This window comes from Mobula birostris, chromosome 7 (assembly GCF_030028105.1).
Source record: "Mobula birostris isolate sMobBir1 chromosome 7, sMobBir1.hap1, whole genome shotgun sequence".
NCBI lineage: Eukaryota > Metazoa > Chordata > Chondrichthyes > Myliobatiformes > Myliobatidae > Mobula > Mobula birostris.
The window spans coordinates 17,190,985-17,217,977 of record NC_092376.1 but is presented as its reverse complement, the minus strand read 5'-3'; the positions used below and the strand labels follow the sequence as shown (position 1 = coordinate 17,217,977).

The following is a 26,993-nucleotide window of genomic DNA, read 5'->3' as shown; positions in this document are numbered from 1 at the left end:
GCATGGAGGTCGGTCACCAGTGGTGTGCTTCAGGGATCTGTTCTGGGACCCTTACTCTTCGTGATTTTTATAAATGACCTGGATGAGGAAGTGGAAGGATGGGTTAGTAAGTTTGCTGATGACACAAAGGTTGTAGGTGTTGTGGATAGTGTGGAGGGCTGTCAGAGGTTACAGTGAGACAATGATAGGATGCAAAACTGGGCAGAGAAGTGGCAGATGGAGTCCAGCCCAGATAAGTCTGAAGTGGTTCATTTTGGTAGGTCATATATGATGGCAGAATATAGTATTAATAGTAAGACTCTTGGCAGTGTGGAGGATCAGAGGGATCTTGGGGTCCGGGTCCATAGGACGCTCAAAGCAGCTGCGCAGGTTGACTCTGTGGTTAAGAAGGCATACGGTGTATTGGTCTTCCTCAATCGTGGAATTGAATTTAGCAGCCGAGAGGTAATGTTGCCGCTATACAGGACCCTGGTCAGTCCCCACTTGGAGTACTGTGCTCACTTCTGGTCACCTCACCACAGGAAGGATATGGAAGCCATAGAAAGGGTGCAGAGGAGATTTACAAGGATGTTGCCTGGATTGGTGGGCATGCCTTATGAAAATAGGTTGAGTGAACTCAGCCTTTCCTCCTTGGAGCGACCGAGAATGAGAGGTGACCTGATAGAGGTGTACAAGGTAACGAGAGTCATTGATTGTGTGGATAGTCAGAGGCTTTTTCCCAGGGCTGAAATGGTTGCTACAAGAGGACACAGGTTTGAGGTGCCTGGGAGTAGGTACAGAGGAGATGTCAGGGGTAAGTTTTTTACTCAGGGAGTGGTGAGGACGTGGAATGGGCTGCCGGTGACGGTGGTGGAGGCAGATATGATAGGGTCTTTTAAGAGACTTATGGATAGGTACATGGAGCTTAGAAAAATAGAGGGCTATAAGTAAGCCTAGTAATTCCTAAGGTAGGGACATGTTCGGCACAACTTTGTGGGCCGAAGGGCCTGTATTGTGCTGTAGGTTTTCTATGTTTCTATGTTTATCTCATTGAAACTTGCAAATCTTTCCAGGGATTTTCAGGCCAGATGCAGGGAAGTCCTTTCCCTCCGACAAAGGAGTCCAAAAAAAAAAACAAGGCGGCATGATTTCAAAAAAGTTTAAATCTTTCCTTTGATGGGAGTTCAGTGAGATCCTCTCTCACTGCTCCCCCTTTTGTGCTTCAGATATCACCTCCCCCAACTTTCTTATTCTGGCTTTCTTCCCTTTCCAGTCCTGGTGAGGGTCTTAGCCTGAAACATCAACTAGTCACATCCCTCTGCAGATGCTGCCTGACCTCCAGAGCTCCCCCAGCATGTTGAGTGTGCTGCTCTGCATTTCCAGCATCTGCAGATTCTCTTGTATTTATGATTTACTGCTCCATTGTAAAATCTCTTTAAGGTATTGGATTGGACAGCATGCCATATGAGAATAGGTTGAGTGAACCTGGCCTTTTCTCCCTGGAGCCACGGAGGATGAGAGGTGACCTGATAGCTGTGTATAAGATGACGACAGGCATTGATTGTGTGGATACCCAGAGGCTTTTTCCCGGGGCTGAAATGGCTAACACGAGGGGGCATAGTTTTAAGGTGCTTGGAAGTAGGTACAGGGGGGATGTCAGAGGCAAGTTTTTCCCACACGGAGAGCGGTGGGTGCATGGAATGCGCTGCCAGCAAAGGTGGTAGAGACGGATACAACAGGGTCTTTTAAGAGACTCTTAGGTAGGTACATGGAGCTTAGAAAAATAGAGGGCTATGCGGTAGAGAAATTCCAGGTAGTTTCTAGAGTAGGTTACATGGCCAGCACAACACAGTGGGCTGAAAAGCTTGCAACATGCTGTAGATTTCTATGTTATGGCCACCTTGAAGTATAAATCTTCCCTTCGACAGCAGTTCAGTAAAACTCTCTCTCTCAGTACTCCCTCTTTGTGTTTCACTTATCACCTCCTCCCCACCGCCTTATTATGGCCTCTTTCAATCCTGATGAAGGGTCTCGGTCCGGACCGTCGACTGTTTTTTTTCCCTTTCCACAGACGCTGCTTGACCTGCTGAGTTGCTCAGGCATTTAGTGTCAGTTGCTCCTGCTCCTATTTCTTATCTTCTCTTGCTTTCCATACTAGCTGTTGAGATCTCGCTCATCAAAAAAAAACACTCCACGTAGAATGTTTTGGACGGGTACAAGATAGATCAACATCAGGTTTACTGAAGATCAATTGGAAACTCGTTCAAAGGTACTAGACTTCAGTTTTTGTCCTAGATACAATCTTTTACATTAATCAGGTCTGGATTTCAGAACTGACTCTTTTCTTTCTGTCCATTTCCCCCAAATAAATTCTGTGTCATTTACATTGGAATTCCCCTCTGACATTACTAAGGGGGGAAATTTTACATTGTTTTTACATTCAACTACTTGCATGTTTAAAAAATACTTTACATCACACGAGGTTGACTATCTTTCTACTGAGGCCAAGCACTTGTAGATTTGTTGTACAGTTATTTGTCATGCTCTGTAAAACCTACTCATGTTTAAATCCTGACTAGCAACTTGAGCGAGAACTTCCACACCCTGACCACGGTCTGAAACCACGCACCATGTTCAAAAGCTCTTGTTTCGTTTATTCTCAAGCTCCACGTGCTCCTTGTTTTAACAAATCTTTGACTATGATGAGATTTGTTTATAATGCCCTACATACTTTTGCCAAGTAACATCTGGCAATATGATTTGATAAACGATCTGGAGATGTGAGTTCAAATGCCACTGTAAATTTAAATTAAATCCAAAAAAAAAAGGCCCTGATAATCCTGAACAAACTTAAAATGAGAGCTACACAGGAAAGAAACTCTACTGACCTAATGAGGTGTGGTTTTGACTACTTTATATTCACTGCAATGCGTCCTAACCACTCAGTAGAATGCCCGGTAAACTCCACAACTGCACTGAGTCATTAAACATGGGTCAAGGCAGCAGCTCACTATTCTCAAGATCGCACGCTGAGATGAATGTGGCAGGAAACTACATACCAGTAAGAAATGCATGCGGCCTCAGAAAGCACATGCAAACTCCACACAGGCAGAGGAAGGTCAGGATTGAAGCTGGGTCTCTGATGGGGTGAGGCAGTGGCTCTACTATCTGCACTTCTGTCCCACCACACTAACAACGGCTGGTGAATAAATTAAGAAGAGAGAACAGGGTACTTCCATTAGAAGTTAGAAAGGTTTTTGGCTATACAATTGGGGAAGCATGGTTTGTAGTGCATAAATCGTGGTTTAAACTCTCCGCATGGATTCGTTGTAGAAAAGTTCAATGACCTGACATAAACAGCCAAAAGAAATTCCTTTTTCCAAGTTTTCCCCGTTATCAGTGCAGCTCTCGATTAATTCACTGCAACAGCACCACAAATAATCAGACCCCACTTCAGACTGTTTTCACTCAAATATCCTAGCACCTCCTTAAGGAGATCTGGTATGTCACCAAAGACTCTAGCAAATTCCTACAGATGTACGTTCTGACTGGTTGCATTACCTCCTGGAATGGAGGCTCCAATGCACAGGATTGAGAGAGGCTGTGGACTCAGTCAGCTCCATCACAGGCACAAGCCCTCCCACCATCCAACACATCTTCAAATGGTGGTACTTCAAGGCGGCGACTTCCATCATTAAGGACTATCACTGTCTGGGACATGAGCAAGTCCTCATTGGCGGATCGGAGGTGGAGAGGGTCAGTCACTTTCAATTCAAGAGTTCAAAGGTTCCTTTTGCTGTCAAAGTATGCATGCGCATTGCAACTCCGATATTACTGGGTGTTACTACCTCAGAGGATCTGTCCTGAACCCATCACATAAATGGAATTGCAGAGAAAGCACCACAGCACCTCTTTTACCTTAGGACCCTGCAGAGATTTGGCATGACATCAGAAACTTTGACAGACTTCTATAGATCTGTGGGTGGAAAGTCTGCTGACTGGCTGCATTACACCCTGCTATGGGAACGCCAATGCCTTTGAGTGGAAAATACTACAAAAGGTAGTGTATTCAGCCCAGTACATCACAGGTAAAACCCTCCCAACCATTGAGCACATCTACACGAAGCACTGTTGTAGGGAAGAGGGTTCCATCAGAGATCCTCACCACCCAGGCCATGCTCTTTACTTGCTATTGCCATCAGGTAGAAGGTACAAGTACCTCAGGACTTGGACCACCAGGTTCAAAAACACTTACTACCTCTCAACCACGAGGCTTTTGAACAAAAGAGGATAACTACACTCATCTTTTGAGAAGCTCCCAAAGCAAATGATTTAACTTTAAAGACTGTTTATTGGACTCGAGGCCCATGCCTAGTGATGTTCCCCAGGGTAACACCCCATTGCTCTCATTATTCATTGCTATTTAATTATACTTGCATTTGCACAGTTTGTTGAATTCTATGCTCTTCTTGATCTTTCACTGATCCTGTTACTATTCTATAGATTTGCTAAATGTTCCTGTAGGAAAAAGAATCTCAGGGTTGTATGTGGTAACATATGTACTCTGATAATAAAATTTACTTTGAACTTTCAACATTGCTACTTGTCATCTAGATCAATAATTTGGTTGAGAATGTACAGGGTATGGATAGTAGATTTGTAGCAAGTTCAAACAATTACTTTTTCCGAAAGATATTAAGTACAAACTCTCCGCTCTGTTTCCCTCTGTGCACTCGACCACCCCCTCCCCTTACTGTCTTTCCTGTCCACCCCGTCTTCCCTCTCACCCCCACATTTGGACACAAGTTCAGGGTGAAAGTGAGTTCTTTCAGGGGAGTCTGAAGGGGAATTCTTCACTCCGAGGTTGGTGGGAGTGTGGAATGAGCTGCCAGCGAAAGTGGTGGATGTGGGTTTGATTGAGACATTAAAGAGAAATTTGGTGATGACATGGATGGGAGGTGTACGGAGGCTATGGTACAGGTAGCTGGAACTAGGCAGTAAAAACAAAAACAGGTCAGCATTGACTAGAAGGGCCGAAGAGCCTGTTTCAGTGCTGTTGGGCTCTGTGACTCTTCATCTTGTTATTTCATGCTCCCATTATTTATATTTGCATTTGCACAGTTTGTTTCCTTCTGTGCTCTACTTGTTCTTTCCTTGATCCTGTTTACAGTTACTGCTCTATAGATTTTCTGAGTATGCCCACAGGAAAAAGAATTTCAGGATTGTATGTGGTGATATATATGTACCCTGAAAATTAAAATTTACTTAGAACTTTGATGTCCTCTTCTTGTTACAGGAAGTACAGGAACCTAAAGACCCACATTCAATGCTTCTGGGACAGCTTCTTCCCCACTTCCATCTAATTTCTGAACAGGAAAACAGATTATTATCTGAATGGTGGCTGATTAGGAAAAGGGGAGGTGCAACGAGACCTGGGTGTCATTATACACCAGTCGTTGAAAGTGGACATGCAGGTACAGCAGGCGGTGAAAAAGGCAAATGGTATGCTGGCATTCATAGCAAGAGGATTCGAGTACAGGAGCAGGGAGATACTTAACATGCAGTTGTACAAGGCCTTGGTGAGACCACACCTGGAGTATTGTGTGCAGTTTTGGTCCCCTAATCTGAGGAGAGACATTCTTGCCATAGAGGGAGTACAAAGAAGGTGTACCAGATTGATTCCTGGGATGGCAGGACTTTCATATGAGGAAAGACTGGATCGACTAGGCTTATACTCGTTGGAATTTAGAAGATTGAGGGGGGATCTTATTGAAACGTATAAAATCCTAAAGGGATTGGACAGGCTAGATGCAGGAAGATTGTTCCCGATGTTGGGGAAGTCCAGAAAGAAGGGTCACAGTTTGAGGATAAAGGGGAAGCCTTTTAGGACCGAGATTAGGAAAAACTTCTTCACACAGAGAGTGGTGAATCTGTGGAATTCTCTGCCACAGGAAACAGTTGAGGCCAGTTCATTGGCTATATTTAAGAGTGAGTTAGATATGGCCCTTGTGGCTGAAGGGATCAGGGGGTATGGAGGGAAGGCTGGTACAGCGTTCTGAGTTGGATGATCAGCCATGATCGTACTGAATGGCGGTGCAGGCCCGAAGGGCCGAATGGCCTACTCCTGCACCTATTTTCTATGTTTCTATAAACACCATCCCATCACTCCCTCTTTGCTCCATTTATGGATCAGTTGAAGTATTTATCAATTTATTTACTGTAACATCAGTTTCAATGTCTTGTACTGAACTGCTGCCACAAAACAACAAATTTTATGGCTTACTATATGTCAGTCATAATAAACCTGATTCTGACTTCTGAGAAAAAAAACCTTGTTATTAATCTCACAGCCACTGCTACGCATGTGTCTTGAAGACTTTAAGCACATCACTAATAAGGACTTCTTGCAACACAAAGCATGAACAATTCTAGGGACAGGTGTAGTGCAGGAGTGGGACTATATCAGAAAAGTGTGTTTGGGCCCAAACATATCCATAACCCATCATTTATCTGTCCATCTTACTCACTGCCCGACTTCTAGTCTTTGACTAATTAAAGCTTAATGATTTTCATGCTATTATTTCAAGGAAATAAACATTGCCTAATAATATTGTTAGGAGGACAGTTGTAATACTAAATAATTCTAAGATGAACATTAAGCAAAATAACTCACAGTTCAAAGTAGAAGCAGAAAACGCCAGAAACAATTAGTAGGCCAGGCAGCATCTGTGGAGAAAGAAATAGTACAAGTCTTCAGTGATGTTTAACAAAATGCTATTCGGAGGTTGGTTTAAAATTCATTTCCCACAGTCCCGGGTCTTATAGAAGTCGATCAACAATAACACATTTCTAGGATATGAAGTCATAATCATTACAGCAGACTTGGTTCTTCAAGTCCATGTGAAACCCATTCAAACATCCCAACTCTCCTTGAAGAGATCTGATATGTCACCAAAGACCCTAGCAAATTTCTACAGATCCTATTCCCCATTCCACCTTCACATTCTCTGAAAGTTCCTTCCCATAAATGGCTGTCCACTTTTCCATATTGACTGTTTCCAGCTTCCAGCACTACTGTAGAAGATAAAATGGTAAATGCCTTCACCTCTGGCACAGGGGAACCAGCTCCACAAAGATCATCGGCACAGAGAACAGTTGACAATCAGCACTTGTGACTCACTAGAAATAAAACAAGCTTATTAAATAACGAGCTAGTTTCCTCAATTTTACACTGAAACTGCTTAAACATCATGAAAAAAGTTTGGGTCTTTCCCAACTATGAGTTAGAGTGTTTTTTTTTCAGACAGTCAGAGGTTTATAAAACAGTCATTTAAAAACTGAAGGGTTTATGTTAATGATTTTTGTTCTCTGGAAGTGAATCTTGCAGCTAGTGATCAACCAGAAGGAGAATATCAAGACCATAAGGCATAAGAGCAGAATTAGCCTATTTGGCCCAACGATTCTACTCCTGTATTCCAGCATGGCTGATTTATTTATTTATTGAGATACAGCACAGAACAGGCCCTTCTGGCTCTTCATGTTGCGCTGCCTTGCAATCCCCGATTTAATCTTAGCCTTATCACAGAATAACTAGCAATGACCAATTAACCAGCAAACAATACGTCTTTGGATTATGTGAAGCAGAGAAACCCACGTGGTCATGGGGAGAATGCACAGACTCCTTACCAGCAACAGGACATAAACTTAGTACTGTAAAGCACTGTGCTAACCACTACGCTACTGTGTAGCCCCTCTCAGCTCCACTCTCCTGCTTTCTCCCTGTAACCTTTGACGCCTTTACTAATCAAGAACCTATCAACCTCCACTTTAAATATACCCAAGGACTTGGACTCCACGGCCTCTGTGGTAATGCGTTCCACACATTCACCACTCTCTGACTAAAGGAATTCTTCCTCATCTCCGGTTTAAAGGGGTGTGCTTCCATTCTGAGGTTGTACTCTCTGGTCCTAGATTCACCCAATCATCAATTGGAGCTGGAATTATTAAATAGGTTTATTACTGTCACGTTTATAATACAGACAAATTCAATGCACAGTGCACTGAGTACAGTAACAGCATGCAGACTGAAATGTAACAGCTACAGTGAAAACGCAAACACAAGAAATTCTGCAGATGCTGGAAATTCAAGCAACACACATCAAAGTTGCTGGTGAACGCAGCAGGCCAGGCAGCATCTCTAGGAAGAGGTACAGTCGACGTTTCAGGCTGAGACCCTTCGTCAGGACTAACTGAAAGAAGAGCTAGTAAGAGACTTGAAAGTGGGAGGGGGAGGGGAAGATCCAAAATGATACGAGAAGACAGGAGGGGGAGGGATGGAGCCAAGAGCTGGACAGTTGATTGGCAAAAGGGATATGAGAGGATCATGGGACAGGAGGCCCAGGGAGAAAGAAAAGGGGGAGGGGGGAAAAATGCAGAGGATGAGCAAGGGGTATAGTCAGAGGGACAGAGGGGAAAAAAGGAGAGAGAGAGAAAGAATGTGTGTATATAAATAAATAATGGATGGGGTACAGGGGGAGGTGGGGCATTAGCGGAAGTTAGAGGAAGTTAGAAACTACAGTGAAAATGCAGGTAGATGACAAGGTGTGAGATCATAACAAGGCCCTCTTCTCACTGCTACGGTCATGAAGGAGGTACAGAAGCCTGAAGCACACACTCAATGATTCAGGAACAGCTTCTTCCATCTGCCATCTGATTTCTGAATGGACATTGAACCCATGAACGCTACCTCACTACTTTTTTCCTATTATCATGTACTACTGCTATAAAGTTAACAAATGTTACAACACATGCTGGAGATATTAAACCTATTTCTGATTCTGATAGTGAAGTCAAAAGTTTATTAACTCTCATTCACCACATCCCCTCGAACTTCTGGTTACATGAAATACCCCAGCTGGACGTTGAACCATTAAAGTTATAGAAAGTTAAATAACTGAAGTGCTCTTGGCTCATCACACTTCAGCTGGTGGATCCCCATGTGGCCTTGTCAAACACCCACACCACTAATGTTATCCAGTTCTTTGTCTTAATCCTGGATTCTGATTCCCAGATTTATTCTGAAAGGGCAAATCCTCCCAAGAACTTTGGTTGCAAGAGTTCTGCGGGTTGGCAAGATATACACCAAGATGAACTCCTAATCTCCCAGTACGTCAGATGCGCACTGGCAATGACTGAACCCAGGTGCAGAGGACCAGCAGACTCCCGTGTAGAGATGGAAATAAGAGTTTATACATAGGAATTCCAACAGATATCAGCGGCTTGACTGAGTGACACTGCGAGATGAATCATTCTCAACACAAGGGCTCTGCAATAAACGCAAATTGGGATTCCGCTTTAGATAATCACAAACTTGGAAAGCCCGTGCCGGTCAAAATAAACTCGATATGATTGAATGAAAAGCACAATGGCTAAACCACTCTAGTTTAGGCAACAATTAACAAATACAGGTGCGCTAGAAACCTCAGAGCCCAAAACTTTATGGTTCATTTCACAGGCCCACTGGGCTCATCCAGAGTACATGTCATGGCTCTTGCATTTCGCTTCTCTGCCTGCACTGCACCTTCTCTGCAACCAGGTCACAATATTCTCCATTCTGTCTTTAATACCTTGATGTGTTTATGCATGCAATGATTTGTCTGGATGGCAACAGACCACAGCTTTTCACTATATCTCAGTATGTGTCAATCATACACCAATACCAATACAGCATAGAGGAGAGCCAGCAATGAATCCCACAATCTTCCTCTCTACTATCAATACCACAGGTCGCTCCTTCATACAATTGCTCATTTCTGTCCTCACATTTCCTCATTCATTGAGAGTGTCATGTATACACATCGTATTCTATCCTACACCCACCAATATTGGTCCCCATTTGTCCAAACCACAAAGTTAGAGTTCTCAACCTATGTTATCTGCCATATTGTATGAGATGGGTGATCATCGTCTTTCCATGACCATGATTGTTCTTGACAATTTTTGCCAAGGTTTGCCATTGCCTCCTTCTGGGCAGTAACTTTACAAGACAGGTGACTTCAGACATATCAAAGAATCGTCATCGTCTGCCTGGCATCCGTGGTCGCATAACCAGGACTTGTGATATACACCAGATTCTCATACCTGCTTCCATGGCTTCACATGACCCTGATCAGTAGGGGGCGCTAAGCAGGTGCTACATTGCCCAAGGGTGAGCTGTAGGCTAGCGGAGGGAGGGAGTGCCTTGTACCTCTATTGACAGAGACATATCCTCACCCCTCCACCCAATCCTTTAGGCAGTGGACTCATTTCCTCATCGTTCCAGTGACCCAGGTTCAAACCCAGCCCTGGGTATAGCATGTGCAGAGTCTGCATGTTCTCTTTGTGACCATGATGCTCAGTTTCCTTCAGTGTGTTGAAAATGTGTAAGGTGACAGGTTAAATGATTACTGTAAATTGATGCTATGAGAGTGGCTGATGGAGTCCAGAGGGTTCACTGGTTTAATAGTTCAACTTATTATCAGAAAACCTGAAATTCCGACTCTTCACAGACATCCACCAAACACACTGAATAACAGAAACATCAGAACCTCAAAGCCCTTCCTTTCCTCTCTCTTGCACAAGCAGCAACAAAACCATGGACTCACCCTCCCCCCCCCCCCCACTTTCTCCAGCATAAGCACAGACACCCTTAACAACAACCCCCCCCCCATGCAAGCAACAGTAAAGAGAGAGCCCCCAAAGAGACTGTCATCTGGAGTCCATCAAGAAACAACTGTCCACCCCAAAATTCAACATAAGACCATAAGATATAGGAGCAGAATCAGGCCATTTGGCCCATCGAGTCCACTCTGCCATTTCATCATGGCTGATCCAATTTTCCCCTCAGCCCCAGTCTCTTGCCTTCTCCCCTCTTCTCCCCATATCCCTTCATGCCCAATCAAGAGGCTAGCAATCTCTTCCTTAAGTATATATAAAGACTCGGCCTCCACAGCTGCCACAGATTCACCATTCTATGGCTAAAGAAATTCCTCCTCATTTCTGTTCTAAAAGGATGCCCCTCTATTCTGAGGCTGTCGTCTCTGGTCTGGCTGTCCACATAGGAAACATCCACTCCACATTCTCTCTATCAAGGCCTTTCACCAATAGATTTCAATGAGGTCACCCCTCATTCTTCTGAACTCTAGTGAATACAGGCCCAGAGTCATCAATGCTCTTCATATGACAGGTTATTCAATCCTGGAACAATTTTCATGAACCTCCTTTGAACCTTTAGGTTTCAGCAAATCATTTTGGAGATATGGCACCCAAAACTGCTCACAAAACTCCAAGTGAGGCCTCACCAGTGCTTTATAAAATTTCAACATTAGATCCTTGCTTTTATATTGTAGTACTCTTGAAATGAATACTCACATTGCACTTGCCTTCCTGAGCATACAACAGGTTCAACCTACAAATTAACCTTTAGGGGATCCTGCACAAGGACTTCCAAGTCCCTTTGCACCCCAGTTTTTTTTATATTTTCTCTCCACTTAGAAAATAGGCAACCTTTTCATTTCTTCTTCCAAAGTGCATGAACAAACATTTCCTGACACTGTATTCCATCTGCCATTTCTTTGCCCATTCTCCTAATTTGTCTACATGCTCTGTAGCCTCTCTAATTCCTCAAAACTACCTGCCCCTCCACCTAGCTTCATATCATCTGCAAACTTCGCAACAAAGCCATCAATTCCATCATCCAAATCATTGACATATAACATAAAAAAATCAGTCCCAACACAAACCCCGGTGGAACACCGCTCGTTACCAGAAGCCAACCAGAAAGAGCTGCCTTTAATTCCACTCTTTGCATCCTGCCAATCAGCCACACCTGTATCCATGCTAGAATCTTTCCTGTAATACCACGGACTCGTAGCTTGTTAAGCAGCCTCATGTGTGACACATTGCCAAAGGCCTTCTGAAGGTCCCAAAACACTAACTGGCCTATAGTTTCCTTTCTCCTGCTGCTCTCCCTTCTTGAAGAGTGGAGTGACATTTGCAATTTTCCAGTCTTCCAAAACCATTCCAGAGCCTAGTGATTCTTGAAAGATTATTACTAATGCCTCCACAGTCTATTCAGTCACCTCTTTCAGAACTCTGGGGTGTACACCATCTGGCCCAGATGACTTGCCTACCTTCAGACCTTTCAGTTTAGTAATGGTAACTGCACATACTTCATGACCCCAGACAGCTGGAACTTCCAACATACTGCTAGCGCCTGCCACCATGAAGACTGATGCAAAAATACTTCAGTTCATCAGCCATTTTGTTGTCCTGCATTATACCTCTCCAGTATGTTATCCAGCAGTACGATATCCACTCTCACCTCTCACTTACAAAGTTCAAAATAAATTTATCATCAAAGCATCATACGCAACCCTGAGATTCATTTTCTTGCAGACATACACTGTAAATCCATAAGAGAATAATAACCATTTTTCATGTCTATGTCATGGTAATGTGAAAATCCTCTATATACTTGACTCCATGATCTCCTCCATCTTTTTGCTCAAACTTACACTCATTGGACACGTCCTTAGGTATCTCCTGTACCTAATAAAATGGTCACTAGGTGTACGTTCCTGCTCATCTGCAGCTGTAGCCCATCCACTTTACGGTGCAATGTGCTGTGCACTCAGATATGCTCATCTGCACAGTACTGTTTTGACACGTGGTTATTTGAGTTACTGTCCTCTTTCTGTCTGCTTGAATTGGCGTGACCATTCTCCTCTGAACTCTCTCATTAACAAAGCGTTTTCGCGCACAGACTTGCTGCTCATCAGATTTTTTTTTTGTTTTTCGCACCATTCTCTGTAAACTCTAGACTGTTGTGTGTGAAAGTGCTAGATCAGCAGTTTCTGAGATACTCAAAGCGTCCCATGGTCGAAGTCACATCCACCACATTTTTTCCCCATTCTGATGCTTGATCTGAAAAGCAACAGTCTTAACCATATCTGCACATTTTTATGCAATTGAGTTGCTGCCACATGATTTGATTAGACATTTGCGTTAATAATCTGATGTATAGATGTACCTAATAAAGTGGTCACTGACAATTTTTGGATTATTTGTTTAAATTTCATAGGATTATTGATTTTTATCTACCTTTTGCCTTTGACCAGCTGGGTGCTAAACTTTGGAATTCCTTTCTCAAATCCTCCCCTTTATCCGAAGATTCCCCTTAAAATGCACTTCTTGACCAAGCTGCAGGATCATCCAGGTTAGTGACACAGGAGACTGTAGATACCAGAATGTGGATCGAAAACCAAGTTGCTGGAGGAACCTCGGTGTTTCGGGTCGAGACCCTGCATCGGTCTCAGTGCTTGTACCTGCTTTGTACCAATTTCTGCATCTTTGTACATTTGTGACTTGTCTCATGATCATTTCTGACATTAAAGATTATAATTGAGACTACTAGACAGGTATATGGAGGAATTTAAGGTGGGGGGGTATATGGGAGGCAGGGTTTGAGGGTCGGCACAACATTGTGGGCCGAAGGGCTTGTACTGTGCTGTACTATTCTATGTTCTATGTAATTGTCAGCAAACTCAATCTGTTGACTGCATCATGACATGTACTGAGTCACATTCCTCATCTTGGTATACTCACTGAGAAAGTACAAAAAGGAAACATGCCTTTCAGCTCATCTCTAACCAAGACACTCACCGAAACTCGTGTCATTTGCTCACGTGTGACCCATTTGTCCTCAGGCTTTCCTACCCAGCTCCCTGTTCATGTGTCTTTTAAATATTGTTATTGTACCTGCCTCAACCAATTTCCCTGGCAGTTCATTCCATTTATGCACCATGCTCTGTGTGGGGGAAAAAATTAATGTCCTATTAAATCTTTCTCCTCTCACATTAAAGCCCTGCCCCCTCATTTATGATTCGCCAGTCCTAGGAAAATATTCCTGTTCATTGATTTCTACACTTGCTCTCAGTCTGCAACCCCCATTACTGTAAAATTGCAATCGATATATATTCACAGAACATAGAACAGTATAGAAGAGTATGGGTCCTCCAGCCCATGACACTATGTTGTTATATACAAATGTTCCCAAATATTTCAATCCTACTCTTCCCTGCTACACAGCCCATAACCCTCCATTATTCTTACACCCATGCACCTATCTAAGAGTCACTTGACCACCAGCTCCACCAGTGCATTCCAGGCACTTGCGATTCTCTATGTAATGGACCCATCTCTGACATCTCCCTAAAGTTTCCTCTGCTCACCTTCAAAAGATGTCCTCTGGTATCAGCCATTGTTGCCCTGGGAAAAAGGTACTAGCTGTCTACTCTGTCTGTGCCTCTCACAGTCATAGATTTTTGAACACCACAAGCCAGGAGAGTTTTGAACAAAATCAGGAACTTGAGGCACTGGCCAACCATGACCTTGTTGAATGACATATCAGCATTGGGGCTCTTGACATTTTCGACTGCAATTACCACACGATAGGATCATTGAATCATAGAAAAGTCATGGCATAGGCTATTTTGCCCGTCATGTCTTCACTGGCTCCATGTCAGAGCAAACTCATAGCTGCACAATCATTTCCACAGCATGTATTTATGAAATTCCTTCTTTAAGACCACAATAGAAACTGCTCTCACCACATTTTTAGGCAGTGTGTTTTCAATTCCAACCACTTGCTGCGTAAAAGATGTTTTTCTTCATGTCACTCTTCACCCTCTTCCCCTTTTGCATCTTTGAACTCTCGTCCTCAAGCTCTCCCCTGTTGTGTACAGTTCATATTTAACCAAAGCTCTCTTCATCTTCCTGAGCCTTCTACCCCACGATCTGAACCATCTGAGATGCAGTTTTCTCTTCATATATACTGTACACACAAGTTAAGAGAAGGATTGGTCTACTGAACTCCTGTCATTCCATAAGGATTTTGTATCAGATTTATTATCTCATGGACATGTGTCATGAAATTTGTTGTTTTGCCACAGCAGTACAGTGCAATATATTTAAAAATTACTATAATTTACAATAAGAAATATACACTCAGTAGCCACTTTATTTACAGGAAGTACTTAATAAAGTAACCACTGAGAGTATGTTTGGTCTTCTTTTAGTCATAGTCATACTTTATTGATCTCGGGGGAAATTGGTTTTCGTTACAGTTGCACCATAAATAATTAAATAGTAATAAAACCATAAATAGTTAAATAGTAATATGTAAATTATGCCAGGAAATAAGTCCAGGACCAGCCTATTGGCTCAGGGTGTCTGACCCTCCAAGGGAGGAGTTGTAAAGTTTGATGGCCACAGGCAGGAATGACTTCCTATGACGCTCTGTGTTGCATCTTGGTGGAATGAGTCTCTGGCTGAATGTACTCCTGTGCCCACCCAGTACATTATGTAGTGGATGGGAGACATTGTCCAAGATGGCATGCAACTTGGACAGCATCCTCTTTTTAGACACCACCGTGAGAGAGTCCATTTCCATCCCCACAACATCAGTGGCCTTACGAATGAGTTTGTTGAATCTGTTGGTGTCTACTACCCTCAACCTGCTGCCCCAGCACACAACTGTAGCCCATCCACTTCAAGGTTTGACCTGTTGTATGCTCAGAGAAGCTCTTCTGTACACTACTGTTGTAATGTGCATAGTTTTTAAAGTTACTGTCACCTTCCTATCAGTTTGAACTAGTCTGGCCATTCTCCTCTGACCACTCTCATTTTTAACACCAGTCTCTGTAAACCCTAGAGACTACTGTGCATGGAAATCTTAGGAGAGCATCAGTTACTCAAACCACCCCGTCTGGCACCAACGCTCATTTCATGGCCAAAGCAACTTGGATCACAGTTCTTCCCCATTCTGACGTTTGGTCTTAACAACAACTGAACCCTTTGACCATGTCTGCATGCTTTCATGCATTGAGTTACTGCCACATGATTGGCTCATTAGATAAATGCATAAAACAAGTAGGTGGACAGATATAGGTAATAAAGTGACCACTGGTTGTATTAAAAAAAAAGTGCAAAAAGAGAGCAGGACAGTGAAGTTGTGTTCATGGGTTCATTGTCCGTTCAGAAATCAGATGGCAGAAGGGATGAAGCTGCTCCTAAAATGTTGAGTCATTAATGCAGGGTGACTTGGACAGATTGGGTGAGTGGGCAGATACATGGCAGATGCAGTTTAATGTGGATAAATGTGAGGTTATCCACTTTGGTGGTAAGAACGGGAAGGCAGATTATTATCTAAATGGAGTCAAGTTAGGAAAAGGGGAAGTACAATGAGATCTAGGTGTTCTTGTACATCAGTCACTGAAAGCAAGCATGCAAGTACAGCAGGCAGTGAAGAAAGCTAATGGCATGCTGGCCTTCATAACAAGAGGAATTGAGTATAAGAGCAAAGAGGTCCTTCTGCAGCTGTACAGGGCCCTGATGAGACCACACCTGGAGTACTGTGTGCAGTTTTGGTCTCCAAATTTGAGGACGGACATTCTCGCTATTGAGGGAGTGCAGCGTAGGTTCACAAGGTTAATTCCCGGGATGGCAGGACTGTCATATGTTGAAGGATTGGAGCGACTGGGCTTGTATACACTGGAATTTAAAAGGATGAGAGGGGATCTGATTGAAACATATAAGATTATTAAGGGATTGGACATGCTGGAGGCAGGAAACATGGTCCCGCTGATGGGTGAGTCCAGAACCAGAGGCCACAGTTTAAGAATAAGGAGTAGGCCATTTAGAACGGAGTTGAGGAAAAACTTTTTCACCCAGAGAGTGGTGGATATGTGGAATGCTCTGCCCCAGAAGGCTGTGGAGGCCGAGTCTCTGGATGCTTTCAAGAAAGAGATGGATAGAGCTCTTAAAGATAGCGGAATCAAAGGTTATGGGGATAAGGCAGGAACTGGATACTGATTGTGGGTGATCAGCCATGATCACAGTGAATGGCGGTGCTGGCTCGAAGGGCCGAATGGCCTACTCCTGCACCTATTGTCCATTTCTTCAGGCTCCTGTACCTCTTCACTGATTTTAGCGATGAGAAGAGGGCATATCATGGAGAGTGAGGGCAGGCCCTCTCAATGATGGATGCCACCTTTTTAAGGCATCACCTTTTGAAGATGTCCTCAATGACAATCTCAACTCCATATTCATAGCTATGCACAATAACCTTTCACTCCCTTGCTTTTCGAGAATTCATCTTTTATCTTAAAACATACAAAGTCTCTGCTTGAATTCTCTTTTTCAATGGGCATCACAAAGAGGCACAATACTCTGAGTGAAAGAACAGCATTTTCCCCTATTTCTGTTTTAACTGAGCAATTGATTAAGTTTGAACAGTGACCTCTAGTTCTAGATACTCACTCAGAGGAAAGATATTCTCCACATTCATTTTATCAAGCTCACTTCAGAGTTCAAATTATTCAATCCTTCTTTCACATTTCTCAGTTTTCTCTTCTCCCGACTTTCCCTGATCATTTCCTAACTGGCCTCTGCACTCCATGGATCTACATTTGGAATTCCCACCATTATCCTACCAACAAACCCATTTTCTAATCGCCTTCCCGTCTCTACATTTCAAAGGGGTCTATTCCCACTGCAAGTCTCTGATCTCCTCTCCCATCTAACCTAACCATAACGCTTTAAGAATACAGGAAATTGGAGCAAGAATAGTTGATCTGACCCGTTGAACCTTCTCTGGCATTCGAGCAGATCATGGATGATCTGGCTATGGATTCAGTTCCACCAGCCTGCCTGTTCCTCAAAACCCTTAATCCCCTTTAATACAAAAATCTATTTAGCTGGTTCTTAAAAATTTCTAAACCTACTTAATGAAGTAGCCTCTACTGCCTTCCTGGACACAGAATTCTGCAGATTCACTATGCTTCCTGAAAAGCAGTTTCTCCTCTTCTCCATTCTAAATCTATTCCCTATGGATTTATGCTCTTCCAATGACACCCAAAGTAAGTCTTGAAGAACAGTACTTCCTATTTCCTCTGGGCACATTGCACCTTTTTGCACTGAATTCAACAATGTCAGATACAATTCGTCAGCTATGCTGCAAATGTTTCCTCCTGTAATATTAACTCAGATTTTCTCTCTGCTGAACATTTCCAACATTTTTCAATAACAGCGTTTATCAGCTCTTTGCAACTTTTACCTGTGCTTTTGGTTGTTTTATTTTTCTGTTAACTTTCCTCATTAATCTCTTAACCAGTCAGCCAACTAAACAGAGTATCATCACAACAAGCCAAAGATATTTTATCCAGTCAAAGATATTCCCTTCATCCTAACCTTCCCCCGCCACCCCCAGTCCTCCCAGCTACTTAAAAATAACTTACTTTCTGATGGACTGTTTCTGTTCTTGAACTGAGATGTAAACACAAGTGACAGCACGAGTGAGATAGATCGGCTGGTTCAGTGGTGTCACAGCAACAGCTTGCACTCAAAGTCAGAAAGACCAAAGAGTTGATTGTGGACTTCAGAAAGGGTAAGACGATGGAACACACACAACAGCTCTCACCGAGAGATGAGAAGTGGAAAGGATGAGCAACTTCAAATTCCTGACAGTCAACATCTCTGACGAGCTACCCTGGGCCCAAGATATTAATGCAGTTATTAGATTAGATTAGATTATTGTCATTTAGAAATGCATACATTAAAAAATGATACAATGTTCCTCCAGAATGATATCACAAGAGAACACAGGACAAACCAAGACTAAAACTGACAAAACCACATAATTATAACATATAGTCAGTTACAACAGTGCAAAGCAATACCGTAATTTGATAAAGAGCAGACCATGGGCACGGTAAAAAAAAAGTCTCAAAGTCCCGATAGACTCATCATCTCACGCAGGCGGCAGAAGGGAGAAACTCTCCCTGCCATGAACCTCCAAGCACCGCAAACTTGCCGATACAGCACCACTGGAAGCACCCGACCGTAGCAGACTCTGAGTCCGTCTGAAAACTTCGAGCCTCCGACCAGCCCCTCCGACACAGCCTCTCCAAGCACCATCCTCTGCTGGGTGCTTCGACCCCGCCCTGGCCGCCGAGCAACAAGCAAAGCCAAGGACTCGGGGCCTTCCCCTCTGGAGATTCTGGACCACACAGTAGCAGCAGCAGTGAAGCAGGCATTTCAGAAGTTTCTCCAGATGTTCCTCCATGCTCTCACGTCCGTCTCCATCAAATCAGGATTGTGCATGGCACCCTACTTGACAGATAACAGACATCACCACCGGAGTGGCCGCTACGAGCTGCATCGCGCCACCATCTTCTCCTCCCTATAAAGGAGGCATGACAGCAGCTATATTTCATTAGGAGTTTGGGGAGATTTGGTATGACATTCGCAAATTTCTACAGATGTATCATAGAGAGCATTCTAACTGGCTGCAACACCATCTGGTATGGAGGTGGTGGGGGGAGGGGTCTACTGCACAGGATTGAAATAAGCTGCAAAAAGTTGTAAACTCCATCAGCTCCGTCATGGGCACTAGCCTCCCCAGCACCCAGGACATTTTCCAGAAGCGATGCCTCAAAAAGGTGGCATCCATCATTAAAGGGCTCCCATTACCCGGGACATGCCCTGTTCTCATTGCTACCATCAGGGAGGAGGTACAGGAGCCTGAAGACACATACTCAATGATTCAGGAATAGCTTCTTCCCCTCTGCCAGCAGGTTTCTGAATGGATATTGAACCCATGAACACTGTCTCACTACTTCCTACTAGTGAGTATATATATTTCTTACTGTCATTTACAGTTTTTATTATATATTGCAATGTACTGCTGCTGCAAAGCATCAAATTTCATGACATATGCTAATGATATTAAACCTGATTCTGATTTTGCAGGTACTGGAAATCCAGAGCAACACACACAAAATGCTGGAGGAACTTAGCAGGTCAGGCAGCATCCACTGAGTGGAATAAACAGTCGACATTTCAGGCGAGACCCTTCATCAGGACTCCATTGTTTTTCTCTGCACAGATACTATCAGACTTTGAGAGTTTCCAAACTCTTCTGATTTCATTTCAAATATCCAGCATCAGCTGTTTTTCATACAATTACGATATTTAAGTGTGTACAGTCAGATACACACTGAAATAGGTAAAGCAAAAAATGATATAGTCCTCTTGTGGGCAAATAGAATGAGAACATAAGAATTTACGATATAGGAGCAGGAGTCACCCATCTGACCTGCTCATGCACTCAGTTTCAACTACCTTCCTTTTCTCCATAACTCTTAATTCCTCCACTATGCAAGGATCTAAACAACTGTGTATTAAATATATTTAATGGAGGTAGCCTCCACTGCTACCCTGAGCAGCGAATTCCACAGATTCGCTACTCTCCTCATCTCTACCCCAAATCTCCATTCTAAATCTAACCCCCCTCCTCTCTAGCCTAAATCTATTCCCCCAATTCTTCAAGCTACGTGCCATGGCTCTATGGTACCTATGATTGGAAACAACGTTCTTGCCTCAATTATCACTTTCAAAATGTTATGTTCAATAATATCCCTTCCCTGGTAGATGGGCAAAAGGGCTGGCATGAGCATGTTGGGCTGAAGGGCCCATTTCTGTGCAATACGAGTTTATGGGTTTATGACCACTCCTTCAACATCTGGCTGGTTTAGGTGTTATATGTTCTCTCCACATTTCTCCTGGCATCGTGTTCTTCAAAGGTTAAAACAATTTGCCTATTGATTGTAGGTGAGTATCTACTAACCAAAGGAAGTGGTCTGAACCTAGACTGTACAATCCAGAATATTCCTAACCCAACTCTTAGAACAAGGATAGTGATCAGTTCCACCATATATGGCCGCTCTTAGTTAATTATCACTAGCCAGAAGGAGTCTTTCCTAATTGCCTGTAGAGGTTAATTCACATGCACAGGGTATTTCATTCTGATGAGGGATTTGAAGGAGTGGGTGAGCAATTTCAAGTTCCTGGGTGTCAGGATCTCTATGCATCTATCCTGGGCCTAAAATATTGATGCAGTTACAAAGAAGGCACAGCGGCAGCTACAATTCATTTGGAGTCTGACAGCATTCTAACTGGTTGCATCACCATCCGGTATGGGGAGGGCAGGGTGGGGTAGGGCACTTCACAAGATCAAAATAAGCTGCGGAAAAATGTTAACTCAGTCAGCTCCATCATGGGCACCAGCCTCTGTAGCATCCAGGACGTCTTCAAGAAGCGATGCCTCAAAAAGACAGCATCCATCATTAGAGATGCCCATCACCCAGGACGTGCCCTGTTCTCTTTGCTACCAGCAGGGAGCAGGAGGGCACATAGTCAATGATTCAGGTACACCACCTTCTTCCTGCCTTACAATTTCTAAATGGATATTGAACCCATGAACACAACCTCACTACTTCTCTTTTGCACGACTTATTTATATACTGACTGTAATTCAAAGGTTCAAATCCTGCCATGGAAAATATTAAAAGTAATTTAATAAATCTGGAATATCTAAATAAAGTTATCTCAGTAATATAAAACTACTGGATTGTTATTCAAATTCATTTGACTTATTGAGCAGAATCAGACTGACACGTCGTGAAATTTGTTATTTTGCAACAGTACAGTGAAATACATAATAGACTATAAATTATATACAATTACTACAGTATATGCAAAAGTCTTGGGCAGTCTAGCTTTATGTATGTGTCTAATACTTTTGCTCAATACTCTATGTACAATAGCACATACAGTCACAAAATATTAGCAGAAGTCCCTGAGTGGCACAGTCTGAGAGCAGTGGTGCATGGATGGTGCCAAAAGCCAGCAATATCCACCTCCAGTGAAAAAAACAAAACAACTCCAGGCACCAATGCAGCACTTCAAAAAAAAAAACACAAAAGAGTACTTAATACTGAGCTCCCATTCCTCAGGCGTAAATTACACAGGAGTACAATATTTTCAATATAATCATAACCAAATTGCTGGTTCATTTACACAAATACAGCAGAGTTAGGGTTAGAGTTAGGACATAGGTTTAACTCACCCATGTTTTTTCCCCAGTGAAACCTGAACAATCTTCCTTTTATACTTGATGGTTTTGATATGAAGCATTAGCATAGTATGTATGTGCATGAATGCTGAATTAAACACTTATACAGTGAAGGTGAAGTTGTCTCCCCGATCTGTAGAAAAGATCCCACAAAGAGTCATGTGATAAGGACCAAATTAAAATCTGGTGATGTCTGGGAACATATTTCTAAATTATCTGAACTTGTCTAAGGGTATGCTATGTCTATATAGTACACAAGAGCAGAATTAGGCCATTTGCCCCATCGAGTCCGCTCCACCTATCTATTATTGCTGATCATTATCCCCCTCTTTCCTCCATAGCCTTCTAATGCTGGCTAATTAATAGCTGATCAACCTCTGCTCTAAATATACCCAATTATTTGGCCTCTACAGCTATCCATGGCAATAAATTCCACAGAGTCACTTCCCTCCAGCTAAAAAAAAAATCCTCCTCATCTCTGTTCTATATGGACATCCCTCTATTCTGAGGCTGTGCCCTCTGGTCCTAGACTCCCCCCACTATAGAGAACATCCTTTCTGCATTGACTTTATCTAGGCTTTTTAGTATTTGATAGAATATTAAAGTTCAAAGTAAATTTATTATCAAAATACATATGTCATTATATACAACCCTGAGATTCACTTTGCTGCAAGCATACTGAATAAATATATAGGATAACAACCATTATACACTCAATGAAAGACCGTCCAATTAGGGTGTGCAAAAGACAACAAATCATGCAAACACAAAATGAAAGAAATAATAATATTACCAAATAAGCAATATATATTGAGAACATGAGATGAAGAGTCTTTGAAAGTGAGCCCATTGGTGTTGGGAACATTTCAATGATGGGGCAAGTGAGGTTACCCCTTTTGGTTCAAGAGCCAGATGGTTGAAGGATAATAACTGTTTCTAGACCTGGTGGTGAGAGTCCTGAGGCTTCTGTACCTTAGACCACAAGACATAGGAGCAGAATTAGGCCATTCAGCCCATCAAGTCCACTCCTCCATTTCATCATGGCTCATCCCGGATCCCATTCAACCCCATACCCCTGCCCTCGTACCATACCCCTGATGCCCTGACCAATCAAAAATCGATCAACTTCAGCTTTAATATTCCCACAGACTTGGCTTCCACTGCAGTCTGTGACAGAGCATTCCACAGATTCACCACACCTCAGCTAAAATAATTCCTCTTTACTTCTGTTCTAAAAGGTCACCTCTCAATTTTGAGTCTGTGGACTCTTGCTCCGAATACCCCCACCAGAGGAAATATCCTCTCCACATCCACCTTATCTAGTCCTTTCAACATTTGGTAGGCTTCAACGAGATCCCCCCACATTCTTCTAAATTCCAATGAGTACAGACCCAAAGCTGACAAACGCTTCCCATATGTTAACCCCTTCCTTCCCAGAATCATCCTCGAAAACCTCCTCTGGATCCTCTCCAATGATAACACATCCTTTCTGAGATATTAGGCCCAAAACTATTGACAATACTTCTAGAGCAGCCTGACTATTGTCTTATAGAGCTTTAGCATTATCTCCTTGCTTCTATATTCTATTCATCTTGATATAAATGCCAATATTGCATTTGTCTTCTTTACCACAGACTCAACCTGTAAATTAAACTTCTGGGAGTCTTGCACAGGGATTCCCAAGTCCCTTTGCACCTCTGATGTTTGAATCTTCTCGCCATTTAGACAATAGTCTGTACTATTGTTCCTTTTACCAAAGTGCATTATCGTACATTTCCCAACACTGTATTCCATCTGACACTTTTTTTTGCCCATTCTTCCAACTTGTCCAAGTCCAGCCGCAATGGCATCGCTTCTTCAGCACAAACCATCCCTCCACCTATTTTCGTATCACCCACAAACTTTGCCACAGAGCTATCAATTCTGCTATCTAAATCATTGACAAACAATATAGTCATAGTCATACTTTATTGATCCCGGGGGAAATTAGTTTTCGTTATAGTTGCACCATAAATAATTAAAAACGAGAACCAATATGAAAAGTAGTGGTCCCAATACCGACCCGAGGAACATCATTAGTCACAGGCAGCCAATCAGAAAAGGCCCCTTTTATTCCCACTCGCTGCCTCCTGCCTGTCACTATCCCTCAATATATGCCAGTATATTTCCTGCAACATCATAAGATTTTATCTTCTTACGCTGCCTCAGGTGAGGCACCTTATCAAAATGCCTTCTGAAAATCTAAGTAAATGATATCCACTGCCTTTTCTTTGTCCACCCTGCTTGTTACTTCCCCAAAGAATTCCAACAGACCTGTCAGGCAAGATTTCCCTTTGCAGAAACCATGCTTACTTTGAATTATTTTGTCATTATTCTCCAAGTACCCCGAAACATCACACTTAATAATAGACTCCGACACTTTCACAAACACTGACTGGCCTATAATTTCCTTTCTTCTGCCTTCCTCCCTTCTTAAAGAGTGGAGTGACATTTGCAATCCTCCAGGACCATGCCAGAAGTGAGTGATTCTTGAAAGATCATGACCAATACACCCATTATTTCTTCAGCAACATCTCTCAGGACTCTGGGATGAAGTCCATCTGGTCCAGGTGACTTACCCACCTGAAGACCTTTGAGTTTGCCTGGCACTCTTTCCTTTGTAATAGCAATGGCACTCACTTCTGCTTCCTGACACTCACAGACCTCTGGCATCCAGTCTTCCACAGTAAAGACTAAAGCAAAGTATTTATTAAGTTCATCTGCCATTCCCATTACTACCTCACCAACATCATTTTCTTGTGGTCCAATAATAACTCTCACCTCCCTTTTACTTTTACATAACTGAAAAACTTTTAGTATTCTGCTGTATATTATCTGCTAGTTTGCTCTCATATTTCATCTTTTCCCTTCTTAGTTGCCTTCTTTCAAATTTTGAGAGCTTCCCAATCATCCAACTTCCCACTCACTTTTGCTACCTTGTATGCCTTTTCCTTGGGTTTTAAGTGGTCCTTATCAGCCACTCGTGTCTAGCCCTGCCATTTGAGAACAACTTCTGTGGGACATATCTATCCCGTGCCTTGTGAACTATTCCCAGAAACCTCGGCCACCTGTGCTCTGCCTTCATCACTGCCAGTATCCACCTCACCCCCCAAATCCACCTGGGAAAACTCCTTTCTCATCTATCTGTAATTCCCTTGATTCCATTGCGACACTGATACATGTAACTTACGTTTCTTCTTCCTGAAGCCTTGGTTTAGTGTCTAATAAATTTTAAAATACAGGTATCTGACTTCCACTGTGCCATAATTTCTCAAGATTGGATTGATTCACCTGCTTTCTGGAGCTAAAAATGAACCAGTGGCCTTACCTTTCAGAGGTTAAAATGCTGCTGACTAAGCCAGTACTAAGCACAAATAACTGGTCGTTTTTTTTTTAAATTTCCACACTGCACTGAACCAAGAATATAGAAGTCGAGCTCACAGCTGCGAGACGTGAGAGCACGTCGCTTTGTTCTTCTCGCTATTCCTCCTCTGTTCAGTGGAAAGACTTTTCACTCAGCTGAGAAAACCCCTTGCTTTGGCTGAAATCAGAATTCCGCAGAGAGGCGACACACCAGACACGGTCGCACCTGTCTGGTGGTGTTGATCAAATCTGGCGGTGTTGATCAAGTCTGGCACTGGATTAAACTCCAATGCACCTGCTAGTCAACATTGTACAGTGCGGTGTGACTTCAACCCATGCACGCACAACCACATAAACTCAACTTGCTTCATTGCACTGTAACCAATGTCAACAGCGGCGGGAAACTGCAGTTTGCTGCCCCTAGACGTCAAGCAGGGTTACGTAGCCTGGGAAAGCATCGCATTCCGTGAGCAACTCACCCCCCAACCCCCAGTTACTCAAGCCCAGCGACAGAGGGGGTAATTTGGCGAAGATCCCATGGCGATCGGGATCCAGTGCCTATCCAGATAGGGATCGAGAGATGAGCAATTACAACAGCAATTACGACAGTCACAGGATAACAACACAGCACGGTGCAGGCCCTTCGGCCCACGATGTTGTGCCGACCTTTTAAACTACTCTAAGATCAATCTCACCCTTCTCTCTTGCATAACCTTCAATTCTATCAGCCGCGCGCTTTTTCAATTTGAGTTTTTAAAATATCGCTAATGTACGGTACCGCCCCCGGTAGTGCGTTCCACTCACTCACCACTCTGTCCAAAAAAAAACAACGCACCTCTGACATTCTCCCTATTATTTCCTCAAATCACTTTAATTCCGGCTATATTAGCCTTCTTCGCCCAGAGAAAAAGGCTCCGACTGTCCACGTGATCGGCTGTCTGACAACTTGAGCTATTGCAGAAAGTGTTAAACCAAGGGTCTCTCTCCCTCTCTCTCTCTGCAGTGGTCACACTTCAAATCCTGCAGCCTCCACGACGCTAGCAGAGGCACAAACGTTAAACGAAAAGCAACGGCTGGCTGATCAGATTGCATGATGTGGTAAAAGCGTGCAAGCTCATGGAATGACAGTGCGGGGAGTTTACCTCTACTGGCGGCGGGAGGAAGGGGCCCGAGTGCGTCAGCAAACTGAAGCATTTGGGAAGAAGTAGTGACTGTATCTGTTGAAGGTTAGTGTTTAACCCTCAGTACACTACTCCAAAAAAAATCTTTCCCCTTACCATGTCAGGAAAAGGAAAAATAAGTATCTTCAGCAATGACATTATATTCCATATTCAAGACAATGCAATAATATAACACCATACAGTAGCGGCAGGGATGATCATGTCAGGGATCAATTGCTGCAAGGAGTTTTTACGTTCTCGCCCGTGACCGCGTGGGTTTTCACCAGATGCTCCGGTTTCCTCCCATACAGGAAAGGGGTAGTGAATTGTGGGCATTCTATGTTGGCGCCAGAAACGCTGGCCGCTCAGCGCAATCCTCGCTGGCTTTATTCGACACAAACAACGCATTTCACTGTATGGTTTAACATGCCTGTGACCAA

The 26,993-nt window shown here is 43.1% G+C and overlaps 1 protein-coding gene across 8 annotated transcripts in view; it reads right to left on the bottom strand.

Annotated features, from left to right (window-relative positions):
- The window catches only part of LOC140200028 (P2Y purinoceptor 8-like), a 51,619-nt gene that overhangs the window by 23,571 nt on the left and 1,055 nt on the right, over positions 1-26,993 (bottom strand). For 3 of the 8 annotated variants that reach the window (XM_072262671.1, XM_072262663.1, XM_072262666.1), the window contains exon 2: positions 6,653-6,705. The gene's annotated coding sequence lies outside the window, so the exon portion shown is untranslated. Of the gene's footprint in view, positions 1-6,652; positions 6,706-7,084; positions 7,109-18,314; positions 18,505-25,358; positions 25,452-25,471; positions 25,761-26,228; positions 26,482-26,993 lie in introns of those variants that run through there. The other 5 variants (XM_072262667.1, XM_072262668.1, XM_072262664.1 and 2 more) reach the window with 5 other exon arrangements.